General features: G+C 35.9%; 1 protein-coding gene across 2 annotated transcripts in view; it reads left to right on the top strand.

Annotated features, from left to right (window-relative positions):
• Positions 1-14,856, top strand: part of COG5 (component of oligomeric golgi complex 5) — a 279,231-nt gene that overhangs the window by 167,698 nt on the left and 96,677 nt on the right. The window lies entirely within an intron of this gene.

The raw sequence follows: 14,856 nt of genomic DNA, 5'->3' as shown, positions 1-14,856 counted from the left end.
TACCACACCAATGCAGGATGCATAAGGCATTATGCAAATATGTAATTTCCTGTCTCCACCATGATTGTTGTTCATTGTTCAGTTGCTAAGTCATGTCCGACACTTTGCAACCCCATGAACTGTAGCGTACCAGGCTTCCCTGTTCTTCACCAACTCCCTGCGTTTGCTCAAACTCATGTCCATTAAGTCAGTGATGCCATCCAACCATCTCATTCTCTGTTGCCTTCTTTTCCTCTTGCCTTCAGTCTTTCCCAGCATCAGGGTCTTTTCCAGTGAGTTAGCTGTTTGTATCAGATGGCCAAATTATTGGAGATTCAGCTTCAGCATCAGTCTTTCCAGTGAATATTCAGGATTGATTTCCTTTAGGATTGACTGGTTTGATTTCTTTGCTGTCCAAGGGACTCTTAAGAGTCTTCTCCAGCACAGCAGTTGAAAGCATCAATTCTTGGGTGCTCAGCCTTCTTTATGGTCCAGCTCTCACATCTCTACATGACTACTGGCAAACCATAGCTTTGACTGCAGACCTTTGTTGGATCAGTGATACCTCTGGTTCTGAATATGCTGTCTAGGTTTGTCACAGCTTTTCTTCCAAGGAACAAGCATCATTTTTTAAAAAATAATTTAATTTTTTATTTTGGGCTGTGCTAGGTCTTTATTGCTGCACAGGCTTTCCTCTAGTTGTGGTGAGCAGAGGCTACTCTCTTGTGGTGTGTGAGCTTCTCATTGCAGTGGCTCCTCTCATTGTGGAGCTGGGATCTAGGGCACATGGGCTTCAGTTGTTGAAGCTCCTGGACTCTAGAGCACAAGCTTAGTAGTTGTGGCACAAGTCCCACTGCATGTGAGATCTTCCCGGATCAGGGATCGAACCTGTGTCTCCTGCTTTGGTAGGCAAATTCTTTACCACTGAGCTACCAGGGAAGCCCAGCAAGCATCCTTTAATTTCATGGCTGCCATCACCATCCACACTGATTTTGGAGCCCAAGAATAGAAAATCTGTCAGTGTTTCCACTTTTCCCCCATCTATTTTGCCATGAAGTGATAGGACCAGATGACGTGATTTTTGTTTTTTTAATGTTGTGTTTTAAGCCACCTTTTTCACTCTTCTCTTTCACCTTCATCAAGAGGCTCTTTAGTTCTTTGCTTTCTGCCGTTAAAGTGGTATCATCTGCATATATGAGGTTGTTGATATTTCTTCCTGCAGTCTTGAGTCCAGCTTGTGAGTCATCCAGCCTGGCATTTCACATTATATACGCTGCATGTACATTAAATAAGCAGGGTGACAGTATACAGCCTTGATATATACCTTCCCCAGTTTTTAACCAATCCATTGTTCTATGTCCAGTTCTAACTGGTGCTTCTTGTCCTGCATATATGTTTCTCAAGAGACAGGTAAAGTGGTCTGATATTCCCATTTCTTTATGAATTTCCCACAGCTTGTTGTGATCCACGTAGTCAAAGCTTTCGTGTGGTCAGTGAAGCAGAAGTAGATATTTTTTGCTTTTTCTATGATCTAGTGGGTGTATAGTATCATTCAAAAAATGTACACTTAAAAATACTCGGTGCTGCACCTTTGCATCCTTTCCACACTTCTCTCGTAACCCCTGGCAACCACTGATCTTTTTTCTGTCTTTAGAGTTTTATCTTCTATAGAATATCATATAATCAGAATCATACAGTTGGTTGCCTTTCACACTGGTTTCTCTTAGGAATATGCATTTAAGCTTTCTTCATGTCTTTGTTGCTTGATCCCTCATTTCTTTTAGTCACTGAATAATATTTTACTTTGTCCATAGACCTAGTTTATTTACCTATTCACCTATTGAAGGATGTGTTGTCACTTCCATTTTTTTGACAATTATGATTTCAATTGTTATAAATTGTTCATGTGCAGATTTTTGTGTGCATATAAACTTTTAGCTGATTTGAGTAAATACCAGAGCACATGATTGCTGTATATTATAGAATATTTTTAGCTTTGTAAGAAACTGCCAAACTATCTGTCATCGTGGCTGTATTATTTTACTTATCTATTAGCGAAGAAACAAAGTTCCTATTGCTCCACATCTTTGTCAGCATTTGATATTGTCAGTGTTTTGAATTTCAGCTGTTTTAGTAGGTGTGTAGTGGTATGTCATTGATTTATTTTGTATTTCCTATGAATTTTAAAAAATATAGTTATAGGAAAGACTTGATTAGTTAAGTTTCTAAGACTTTATATGAAAAAAATTAACTGCCTTGCCTTGTTCATTATTTAAAATTTATCTCTTACAGTCAATACAAGTGGTTAAAAAAATCTTAAAATATTCTAAAATAATTTTTATTGGATTAAGGATAGTTTTTTCTTTTTTTTTAATCATTTGGATAGCCAGATATTTAATTTAAAGGTTACCTTTCTGAACATCAAGTCAAGGAATGTTAAAGGAAGTATAATACAGTGATTAAGAACTGGGTCCTTGGACTTTAGTATCATTCAGAATTGAGATTTCCTTTGTTGATTATGCAACCTTGGGTAGGTCTTATAAGGTTTCAGAATGTGAGATATCAAATGAGGGTGATAATATTACCCATTGAACTGAGGTTTTCTGAGGGAAAATTAGATAATGTAGACTTAATTCAGAGATTGGATCAATAATTTGCTATCCTAATTTTTATTTCAATCTTTTTTAAACTTTAAAAGTTAGATTATTTAGGGGTTAGAAATTTCCCATGTGCATGGTAACAAAGAACTGTAGTGTGCACGAAGGTCAGTTTTTTTTTTAACAGTTCTGATAACATGATATGCAAGTATATTAATTTATGCTGAGTGTCAGAAATTTAAGAATTGTTGCTTCCTTAAATAAGACAATAGCAAGGATTCACTATAAATGTGTCATGATTACATGTCTCACTTCACTAAAGAATCACGAGTTTATGATCTAACATTTGGTAATTCTGTAGTTGTAGAAACTGTGATGATGATTTTCCTTCATTCAGTTCTGTGAGATTTTATGAGAATTGTTAAATTGTTTATATTTTTATTAGGCAAAAAAAAATGGGTTTACTTTTAAAACTTTTAGTTTTGAAGTTAATATTGCCAAATGTGCTTTGTTGTCTGCTATGGTATCTGATTTCAGTTGATAGACCTATACATAGTTTCTGGGATGCTATATTAGTTCAGAATGTTTTGCAGTAAATGTTCATCATGCTATAAATAATACATTGTAGTATAAAAGGGGCATAAATACATTGAGTATAAAATAAAATTGGGCCAATTATATCAGGTATAACAAATCTTAAGAATATATAGTTAATGTAGAGCCTTTTGAAAACTTTTCCTTAATTAAGATAACTAATTCTGCTTCTGCTTAATTTATGAATGTTCTGGTTAGCTTGTAAAATTAGTCTGTTAATTTCAGTTCATTCTGTAAATTTGAAAAGACAATTATGCTTACAGTTATATTAATTATTTATATGATTTAACTGTGCAAGATACTTCTTTTCTCTTATTATTTTTATTTCCAAAGGTTAGTTGAATGGATATATCTTCTCAGTTTAACAAGATTTCTAGACTGTTGATTAGACATCAAAAATTCAATTTTGGCAGCTTTTAAAAAACTTTTAAAACTTTTAAAGTTAAAAAGTTCTAGTATCGCTATATACTCATCAATATTATATGTAGCACTTTGTTTGAAAGTGAGTGTACCAAGGTATTGACAAATCATTCATGATCCAAACAGTAGCAAACAGGTTGTAGATTCTTAAGTGCATAATTAAGCCAGTTTAGCTTGTATGTGGGGGTGTAGATATGATACCTTTATTTTCTAAGGCAGCTTTTTTTTTTTAATCATTGAACAGAATCCTTTAATCATGTGTGTAGGGTGCATTAGGCTATATTTGGTACTATAGCATTTTGAGCAGCTGTAGTACTAACAAGGATTTTAACTATGAAAAAGAATGTGTTTTCTTTTGCCCTTTTTAATGTATTAAATAATTTGATAATAGCATTTAAGACTCAAAAAAATTTTAGGATACCCAAATATGAAATATTTTTAGAGAGAAAAATGAGCAAAATGTTTAACTCATTTATCAGTGACATCCCAATTTGATTAAAAAAAAAAAACAAGTGGCAGTAAGCCAATTTACCTGTCTTAAGTCATTTGTTATCAATAAATACTCTTATCTGTAAAGGTTTAGAAGATTTTTGCTTTACCATCTTGAGGACAAGTTATTTTTTATTTATTTTTTCATGATATAAATACATTTTACTTTTTTGATCTTTTAAAAAATTTATTTTAATTGGAGGCTAATTACTTTACAATATGTTGGTGGTTTTAGCCATACATTCACATGCCTCAGCCATGGGTGTGCATGTGTTCCCCATCTTGACTTTCCCTCCCACCTCCCTCCCCATCCCATACCTTAGGGTCATCCCAGTGCACCAGCCCTGAGCACCCAGTCTCATACATCAAACTTGGACTGGCTATCTGTTTCACATATGATAATATACATGCTTCAGTGCTAGTCTCTCAAATCATTCCACTGTTGCCTTCTCCCAGAGTTCAGAAGTCTGTTCTTTACCTCTGCGTCTCTTTTGCTGTCTTGCGTATAGGGTCATCGTTACCATCTTTCTAAATTCCATATATATGTGTTAACATACTGTATTTGTGTTTTTCTTTCTGACTTACTTCACTCTGTATAATACGCTCCAGTTTCATCCACCTCATTAGAACTGATTCAAATGTATTCTTTTTAATAGCTGAGTAATATTCCATTGTGTATGTGTACCACAGCTTTCTTATCCATTTGCCTGCCGATGGGAATCTAGGTTGCTTCCATGGAGGATGAGTTATTTTTAAGAGCCCTCTCCCTGCTAAAACAAATTTTAGATGTTAGAAAAGCATAATGTTTAATGCACTTTTGGCCCTGCCAAAAGTAAGGGAATCTCTGAGGGTCATATGCATATATAGATACGCATAAGCAGATAAAGTAGTTGAAACTGTAGTGGAGATCTGTAAGCTCTAAGTCATTGTAAATGCTGAAGTTGCTCTGAAGTCAAATGTTCATGTCAATGATGGGGTCAGTCCACTAAGCTCTGGGTCTCTAGCAATGGTGGGAATGAACCTTGGATTACACCTCCTGAGATCTTAAGACCTATGACGCTGGCTAACATGTTCCTTGGCTGGTAACAGTACCTACTCTCCAAAAAGCAAGTACAGATCCTCTGTAGAGGAAAGCATTTCTAGTTTTAGCTGTTGGAATTCTCCACGTTAAGGTCATCCAACTATGAGCTCATAGTTGAAAATCACCAGTCATATAAATAGACTAGAATCTGTGATTGAGAGTCAGCAGGAAAAATAAACACAATGCAAAACAGGTTTTAGACTCCTAAAGAACTTCTGAAGGATGCTATGGACTTCAGATGTTAGAATTAATTGATAAAGAATCTAGAATACCTGCATAGGTTTTAGAAGTAAAGATGGAATAAAAAAATGACAAGTGACCGTTAAGAAATGATCAGGTAGGAGGACAAGTATTCTCTGTGCTCTTATTACTTCTGCTTAACATTTTCTTAACTAGTGCAATGAGAAAGAAAAAGAAATAAAAACTTCCAGTTTGGAAGTGAAAAGTTAAAATGATGTTTGTCATTTAAGTACATATCTAAAAGTTGAAAGACCTGAACATACCATGTATTGATGAGGATATGGAACAACTGTAACTCTCATATACTGCTGAAGGGAAATGTAAAATTGTACAACCACTTTGGAAAACAATTTGGCTTTTCCTTAAAAAGTTAAACATATATGTATTAAATGACTTAGCAATAAGTCCCTAGTTGTTAATCCAAGAGAAATGAAAGAATATATCCAAAGACTTGTAGACAAATGTCCATAGAGCTGCCTTCTCCCTGTGTCTCTACATCATTTCCTTCTGTATGTGTCTGTGTTTCAGATTTTCTCTTCTTATAAGGACACCCTAATGACTGTTTTAACTTAATTACTTCTTTAAAGACCCAATCTCCAAATATAATTACGTTTTCATGTATGGTTGGTTTCAGTTAGGACTTCAACATATGAATTTTGTCAAGACAGAACAGCCTACAGCAATAATTTACATTGATGGCAGTAAAAATGGAGACAGTTGCATTGATTTGAGAATTATTCAGGAGATAACACCAACACATCTTAGTGATAGATTAGAAGTGGTGAGATAGAGAAGAAGGTGTCAAGGCTGATATTGTATATTCAGTTTTGACAAGAGTTCTGGTGGATAGCAGTAAACTTCACTTGAGACCGTAAAAACTGAGAAGCACGTTAAACAAGGAAGATATGTTCAGTATTCAAGTGCTCATGGCACAGTCAAAGGAAGATTCAGTTAATATATGAGTCTGGAGCTCAGAAGAGGCATCCACTGGAGACATAAATTTGGGAGATGTCCCTGCTTATTTAACTTATATGCAGAGTACATCATGAGAAATGGTGGGCTGGATGAAGCACAAGCTGGAATCAAGATTGCCGGGAAAAATTCAGTAATCTCGGATATGCAGATGACACCACCCATATGGTAGAAAGCGAAGAACTAAAGAGCCTTTTGATGAGAGTGAAAGAGGGGAGTGAAATGTTGGCTTAAAACTCAACATTCAGAAAGCTAAGATCATGGCATCCGGTCCCATCACTTCATGACAAATAGATGGAGAAACAATGGAAACAGTGGCAGACTTTATTTCTTGGGCTCCAAAATCACTGCAGATGGTGATTGCAGCCATGAAATTGAAAGACGCTTACTCCTTGGAAGAAAACCTAGACCAGCCTAGACAGCATATTAAAAAGCAAAGACATTACTTTGCCAGCAAAGGTCCATCCAGTCAAAGCTATGGTTTTTTTTCCAGTAGTTATGTATGGATGTGCGAGTTAGGCTATAAAGAAAGCTGAGTGCTGAAGGATTGATGCTTTTGAACTGTAGTGTTTAAGAAAACTCTTGAGAGTCCCTTGGACTGCAAGGAGATCCAACCAGTCCATCCTAAAAGAAATCAGTCCTGAATATTCATTGGAAGGACTGATGTTGAAGCTGAAACTCCAATGCTTTGGCCACCTGATGCAAAGAAGTAACTCATTGGGAAAGACCCTGTTGCTGGGAAAGATTGAAGGCAGAAGGAGAAGCAGGTGACAGAGGATGAGATGGTTGGATGACATCACATCAGTTTGAGTAAGCTCTGGGAGTTGGTGATGGACAGGGAAGCCTGGTGTGCTGCAGTCCATGGGTTCACGAAGAGTCAGACATGACTGAGTGATTGAACTGAACTGAACCTCATGGATGGTGGTCAAAGCCATAGTAATAGGTAGAATTGGCTATGGAGAGAAAAGAAATGTACCTTGAAATTGGAACATATAAGATTTATATAGAGCTCTGCTTTTTCCAAAGTGTGTATATCGTTTTACATGGAAAAAGACAATTCTAATTTCTACCCATCCTTTTTTCAAGTTTCATCCTTTAAACTATTTTTTGTACATTTTATATTGTACATATTTTATTAATATAGTAGTATTAATTTATAATTTTGGAGAAGGAAATGTCAACCCACTCCAGTATTCTTGGGAAATCCCATGAACAAAGGAGCCTGGTGGGCTGTAGTGCATGGGGTCGCAAAGAATTGGACATGATGTGGTAACTAAACAACAACCGCAGATATATCATTTTAAACAAATAAGTAAACATATATTAGAATGTGTATTTAAAAATAATTTACATTCACTAAGTTTAGGAAACATTGTAACAGAGGATGCCATAGGGAGTACCTCAAGAGAATGAAGTCATATGGAATATGATAAAGGAAGCCAAGGGAAAAGTTTGAAGGAGAATATGGTTCATACTAAATCTAATTTGACTGATAGTCTATTTACAACACTAGTCCACCATGCATTCTCAACAAGGGAAGTATTGACCCCAAGAGGAAGAAATAGTTCTGTTTTTTGGGGAGAAGGATAAATACAAACAATCATATATTACAATGGTTTTGAGTGCCCTCCAGAGTTCAATTCTGCTGCACCAAATCTTACTCCTTAGTATTTAGTATCTGTCATTAGGGAAAAACTAAGTTAAATTTAAATTAAGCTCAGTTACATTGAATAATTATTTTAGTATAATATATATTACATATGTATAATTAATTAGTTTTCACTTTTGAGGGGAAATAATGAAAAGAAAGGTTGAGAAACACGACAGTGAGCTATGTGGAAAGGGTTTTAAAACACTTTATTTTTAACTCCTGTAACTTTGAAACCCTTTAACTTGATGATCTCTGGGGAAAAAGTGTGGGATAAGGGGTTTGAATTTGAAGAAGAACTTTTAAGTTTTTGCCATGTGTATTTCATTACTGAACTTTTTACCGCAAGAACTTGCCTTTAGAATTAAGTTAGATTATCTTAATTACTCCTCTAAAAAATTAAAAAGAATAAAGGAAGCATCATGTTTAAACCCAGAGATAACTTATGTTAATATTTTGTGTATGTTTTTTCTATTTAGCTCTACATTTTCATACATTTTAACAAGTCCTATCTGTTCAGTCATCAGAAGTTAACTGAAATCTGTCTACTTTTCACCTCTCCCACTGCCACCTTATCTAAGCCCTCATTTCTTAAAACAACAAGTAGCTTGTCCCATAAATATTCTTTTATTTTAGAACAATATGCATATAAAAGCCAGCATTTTGATTTTAAGTGGAATTCTTTTGGTTGCATAGGTATTCTCATTTTGCTTTTTGGTGTTCATCTTAAAGTCCCTACTGAATTTCTGTACCTTCCTTTATTGTAATTAGAGCAAAATGTTGCTCCCTGAAGGCTCTTTTCCAGTAAAGATAACTTTTTTCTTTGCTTTATATTTGCTTCCCTAGGCTCCCTCTACTTTCATCCAGAAGATGATTAAGAGCTAATATAAAATTCATATCTGTTTGGTTTTTTTATTTGAGTCTTCAGGCTTTCTTACAATGTGATCTCTCCACAGAGATCTCTGGGTCTGACTTGTTGCCAAACCTTTGACTTCCTCTTGTCCTTTGATTATAACTGAATTACACCTGGTTCCCTCTCACTTTGTCTCATCTAGTTCATCTGTCCGTCTGTCCTAAGTTGCTTCAGTTGTGTCTGACTCTTTGTGACCCTAGGACTATAGTTTACTGTCTTAAAAAAAATCTCTCTGAATTGTTCTTTGCCTTCCCTTTCTGTATCAAAGATTATAATCTTCTTTGAATTGTATTAGGTTGTTGGTTGTATCTTCTCTTTTCTCAGACTTGTCCTTCTACTTTTGTTTGTGTTCTATATTTTATCAGTGTCTGGGGCACGCTCTGCTTTCTCCAATATCCACCTTTCCCACTTACTTCCTCCCAAGGACCTACCATCTAAACCCAAAACCAGAGCAAAATCCTTGGTCCTGTACCTCTCTGTAAGCATTTCTTCCCTTCATCCCAAGATTTCCGTAAACTACTTGGTATCTCTATTTCTTACTTGTTTTGTTCCAGACCATTGAAATCAAGCTTCTGCTCCACCAAAACAGTTCTTACTAAAAGAATTATGATGCCCCAACTACCAAATCTTTGTGCTTACTCCACTTTGTTCCTTTGAGGTAGTAATGACTTCTGCTTTCCCCTTTCACAAATACTGCATCTTTTCAGAATCCTTCATCAGTTCCTCTACCTCCACCTGCCCTTCTTTTAAAAACATTTTATTATTAACATTTCAAATAAAAGCTAAAATAGAACCAAAATATAGGGCAGTGTCTCCCTATGTATCCATCATTCAGTTTCATCAATCACTAACTTGTGCCCAAGCTCTACCCACTTGTCTTTCTTATTTATTTATTTCTTATTTATTTCCCAACCTTTAAGTAGTATTGTTCCCCTGGATCCTATCCTTTTCTTCTTATGCCATATGCAATCTGTAGAAAAGCTCACACATTCTAACAGTTTCTACCACCTCCAGATGATGATATCACCTAAATTTCTTTCTCCGGCTTAGATTTTATTCTTAAGCAAGAGAGTTGTATCTTTTCCATGTCCTAGATCATCTTCACTCAGATGTCCCACAGGTTCTGTCAGTAGAGGTGGTAGAGTCTGGATTTGAACTTTAATACCCTACTTTCAGGCTTCCTCTTCTTGACCACTGTTCTGTTCCTTTATTTAAGTGGGAAAATGTAATTATGATGGGGAATATGGGGTGCAACAGATGTATTTAATAGAGCACACCAAACATAGGGGAACCAAGAGAAATGACACCTAAATTGACTGATGAAGGTTCTAGTTTAAAGGCTAATAACTGGGAGAAACTACAAAAGAACCTTCAAGAGCCTGAAAGAAATGGAGTGTGGTTGAATCTTTGACTCAGTGGGGTGTAACAAAAGAAATAGACTGGGACAATTGAAGGATTGTTGCTGACGCACGAAAAGACGCCCGGATTCTTGGCCTCTGGAAGAGAAGAATTCAATCCGGGGCCAGAGACAAGGCTTGATCGCTCAGAGCTTTTGTGTAATAGAGTTTTATTAAAGTATAAAAGGGAGAGAGAAAGCTTCTGACATCGACATCAGAAGGGGGCAGAAAGATTACCTTACTAGTGTTAGCAATGGAGTTATATACTCTCCAGTTAGTTATTATAGTGAGTCAAAACAATGTTCAGAGGTTGCAAAGAGACACATTCCCACAATCCATATTTGAAGATAACAGGATTAGCCAGAAGGCCCTCAGGAAGGAGAAACTGTCCTCAAGCAGGATACACTGCTATATAATCCTTGGTACAGAATCCAAACCGAATTGTTGGTTGTGTAATCATCAGTTCTAGGCTTAAAAATAAAAACGTTTTATGTGACTAAGACCAAGAAAAGTAGAGAGAAAGAAAAGTTTGTCCATTCCTTCTCTTTGAGAATTCCAGACCCTTCTCCCCTTGGGGACCCCTGGACTTCTTATCAGTGATACCATATAAGGTTTTGTAAGTTAAGTTAAAGGGGACTAATACTTTGATAGGGGCTTCTCAGGTGGCACTAGTGGTAAAGAACCCACCTGCCAATGCAGGAGACATGAGAGACGTGAGTTTGATCCCTGGGTCAGGAAGATCCCCTGGAGGAGGGCATGGTAACCCACTCCAGTGTTCTTGGCTAGATAATCCCATGGATAGAGGATTCTGGCAGGGTGCAGCCCATGGGGTGCACAGAATCAGACATGACTGAACCGACTTAGCACACACAATACTTTCAACCAAACAGACTTTAGATCAAATCCCAGCTCTCCCACTTTCTGTGTAATTCTAAGCAAGTCACGTTTTCTCTTTGACCTTTGTTTTTACTCCGAAAAGTGAAGTGAAGTCGCTCAGTCATGTCCGACTCTTTGCGACCCCATGGACTGTAGCCTACCAGGCTCCTCTGTCCGTGGGATTTTCCAGGCAATAGTCCTGGAGTGGATTGCCATTTCCTTCTCCAGGGGATCTTCCCAACCCAGGGATCAAACCCAGGTCTCCCACATTGTAGACAGATGCTTTACCATCTGAGCCACCAGGGAAGTCCTTTTACTCAGAAAAGGGACATAAAAATGTCATCTGCTCATTCTCAAAATAAATATTTATTATGTGCCTTTATGTCTAGGTCACAGTCTCAATGCTGTAATTAGAGTGGTAAAAAAGATAAAATGAGACCTCTACTATTGTGGACCTTATACTCTAGTGGTTGTTGTAAGATTTAAGTGAGATAACATTCAGCAATGCCTGTTACATAATGGATATTCAGAAAACATTAATTTCTTAGCCAAGGTTCACATACATTCTAGAGCATGGACACTCTTGAGTTCTCTGAATAAGTTAAAAGTACATACTTTCTGGCTTTGAAGTTTTATGTGACTTGTCACTAAAAAGGAAGAAGTAGCCAGATTATCTGGGACCCTATGTTTTCTTTTAAAATGGCGTGTCTATGTCTTATAATTTTCTTGTTTACTTTGGCAATTATAAAAAAGCCTTGAAGATTTCCTGTTATTTCTAGGAATCTATTTCAGTAATTCTGTAGACTTACAGAGATGATTTGCCTGAAAGGAATTTATGGTTAGTTGTAGGAATAGATAATGACACATCCAAAATGAATAAATGAAAAGCCTCTAGAGAAGATAAAAGCAAACAAAAACAATCCACAGAACAAACACAGAAAACAAAGGAAACACAATGAGATGATAAAAGCTGAAACAACCTATTAGTTAAACATATTTGGTTTGTAGTTTCCTTATTAAAAGACAAAACAATGTTTAAAAATAAAATAGATTTATAAGAGTCACATCAAAAAACAAACAAGAAAGAATAAAATAAATAGATTGATAAACATTTCTAAATGAAAGCAATAGTGACAGTATTAATTTCAGATTAAAAAAAGACAAATAATGGTATGTAGAATAAAGAGGGTCACACAAACCTTGTATTACTAGTCTCTTCTAGAAATGATGCTGGAAAATTGGATGTTCCTGTGCAAAATGAAGAAATTAGACCCTTACCTTAAACTGTATTAAAACATCAATTCAAACTGAGTTAAAACCCTACTGTATTAAAAAATGAATTCAAAATGAATTAAAACCCTAAATGTAAGAACTAAAATTTTAAAACTCATAGTAGAAAACAGGGGAAAATCTTCATAACATTGCACTTGGCAGTGATTTCATGGATATAACACGAAAATCACAGGCTAGAAAAGCAAAAATAGGAGTACGTCAAACTTTGAAACTTCTTTGTGACAAAGGAAACAATAGAATGAAAAGGCAACCCACAGAATGAGAGATAATATTTGCAAGCTATATATTTGATAAAGGGTTGATGTTCATAATATATAAAGAACCCCTACAACTCAACAATAGTAACAAGAAACCAAGTAACTCAACTAAAAAAATGTGTGAAGGACTTGAATAGACATACAAATAGACATTTCTTCAAAGAAGGCATGCAAATGACCAACAAGCAAATTAAAAGATCATCAGCACCACTAATCATCAGGAAGTACAAATCAAAATCATAATGAGATAGCAAATGCACTGGTTAGCATAACTTTTCAAAACAGTATACAAGTGTTGGTGAGGATGTGGAGAAATCAGTACCCTTGTACATTGTTATTAGGAATGTAAAATGGTGCAGCTGCTAAGAAAAACAGTATAGAGTTTTCTCAAAAAAGGTAAAAATAGAATTAATATATAATCCAGCAATCTCTTTTCTGGAGATAGAAATCTAAAAGAATTGTAAACAGGATCTTAAAGACAGATTTGCCCTGCCGTGTTCATTGCAGCATTATTCATAATAGCCAAGAGATAGAAGCAATTGAACTGTCTGACCTAAAGAGACAAAAGACTCATATATAGAAAACTAAAACACTGATGAAAGAAATCAAAGATGACACAAATAGATGGAGAAATATACCATGTTCATGGGTCGGAAGAATCAATATAGTGAAAATGAGTATACTACCGAAAGCAATCTATAGATTCAGTGCAATCCCTATCAAGCTACCAACAGTATTTTTCACAGTACTAGAACAAATAATTTAACTAGAACAAATAATTTCACAGTTTCTATGGAAATACAAAAAATCTTGAATAGCCAAAGCAACCTTGAGAAAGAAGAATGGACCTGGAGGAATCAACCTGCCTGACTTCAGGGTATACTGCAAAGCTACAGTCATAAGGTACTGGCACAAAGACAAAAATATAGATCAATGGAACAAAACAGAAAGCCCAGAGATAAATCCATGCACCTATGGACACCTTATCTTTGACAAAGGAGGCAAGAATATACAATGGAGAAAAGACAATCTCTTTAACAAGTTATGCTGGGAAAACTAGTCAACCACTTGTAAAAGATGAAACTAGAACATTTTCTAAAACCATACACAAAAATAAACTCAAAATGGATTAAAGATCTAAACATAAGACCAGAAACTATAAAACTCCTAGAGGAAAACATAGGAAAAACACTCTTTGACGTAAATCATAGCAGGATCCTCTATGACCCACCTCCCAGACTAGTGGAAATAAAAGCAAAAATAAGCAAATGGGACCTAATTAAACTTAAAAGCTTTTGCGCAACAAAGGAAACTATAAGCAGGGTGAAAAGACAGCCTTCAGAATGGGAGAAAATAGCAAACGAAGCAACTGACAAAGAATTAATCTCCAAAATATACAAGCAGCTCCTGCAGCTCAATTCCAGAAAAATAAACCACCCAATCAAAAAATGGGCCAAAGAACTAAACAAACATTTCTCCAAAGAAGACATATAAATGGCTAGCAAACACATGAAAAGATGCTCAACATTGCTCATTATCAGAGAAATTCAAATCAAAACTACAATGAGGTACCATTTCACACCAATCAGAATGACTGCTATCCAAAAGTCTATAAGCAATAAATGTAGGATACAGCATGCTTGGACCGGTGCACGGGGATGACCCAGAGGGAGGTTGTGGGGAGGGAGGTGGGAGGGGAGTTCATGTTTGGGAACGCATGTACACCCGTGGTGGATTCATGTCAATGTATGGCAAAACCAATACAGTATTGTAAAGTAAAATAAAGTAAAAAATAAATAAATAAATGCTGGGGAGGGTTTGGAGAAAAGGGAACCCTCTTACACTGTTGGTGGGAATGCAAACTAGTATGGCCAATATGGAGAACATTGTGGAGATTCCTTAAAAAACTGGAAATAGAACTGCCATATGAAATCAAGAAAATTAAAGATACCAAGAGAACATTTCATGCAAAGATGGGCTCAATAAAGGACATAAATGGTAAGGACCTAACAGAAGCAGAAGATATTAAGAAAGGGGGCAAGCATACACAGAACTGTACGAAAAAGAACTTCATGACGCAGATAATCACAATGGTGTGAT

The sequence above is a fragment of the Ovis canadensis genome, chromosome 4 (assembly GCF_042477335.2).
Source record: "Ovis canadensis isolate MfBH-ARS-UI-01 breed Bighorn chromosome 4, ARS-UI_OviCan_v2, whole genome shotgun sequence".
NCBI classification, from domain to species: Eukaryota; Metazoa; Chordata; class Mammalia; order Artiodactyla; family Bovidae; genus Ovis; species Ovis canadensis.
The sequence above is the reverse complement of the archived record's forward strand: the minus strand, read 5'-3'. Positions and strand labels throughout refer to the sequence as shown.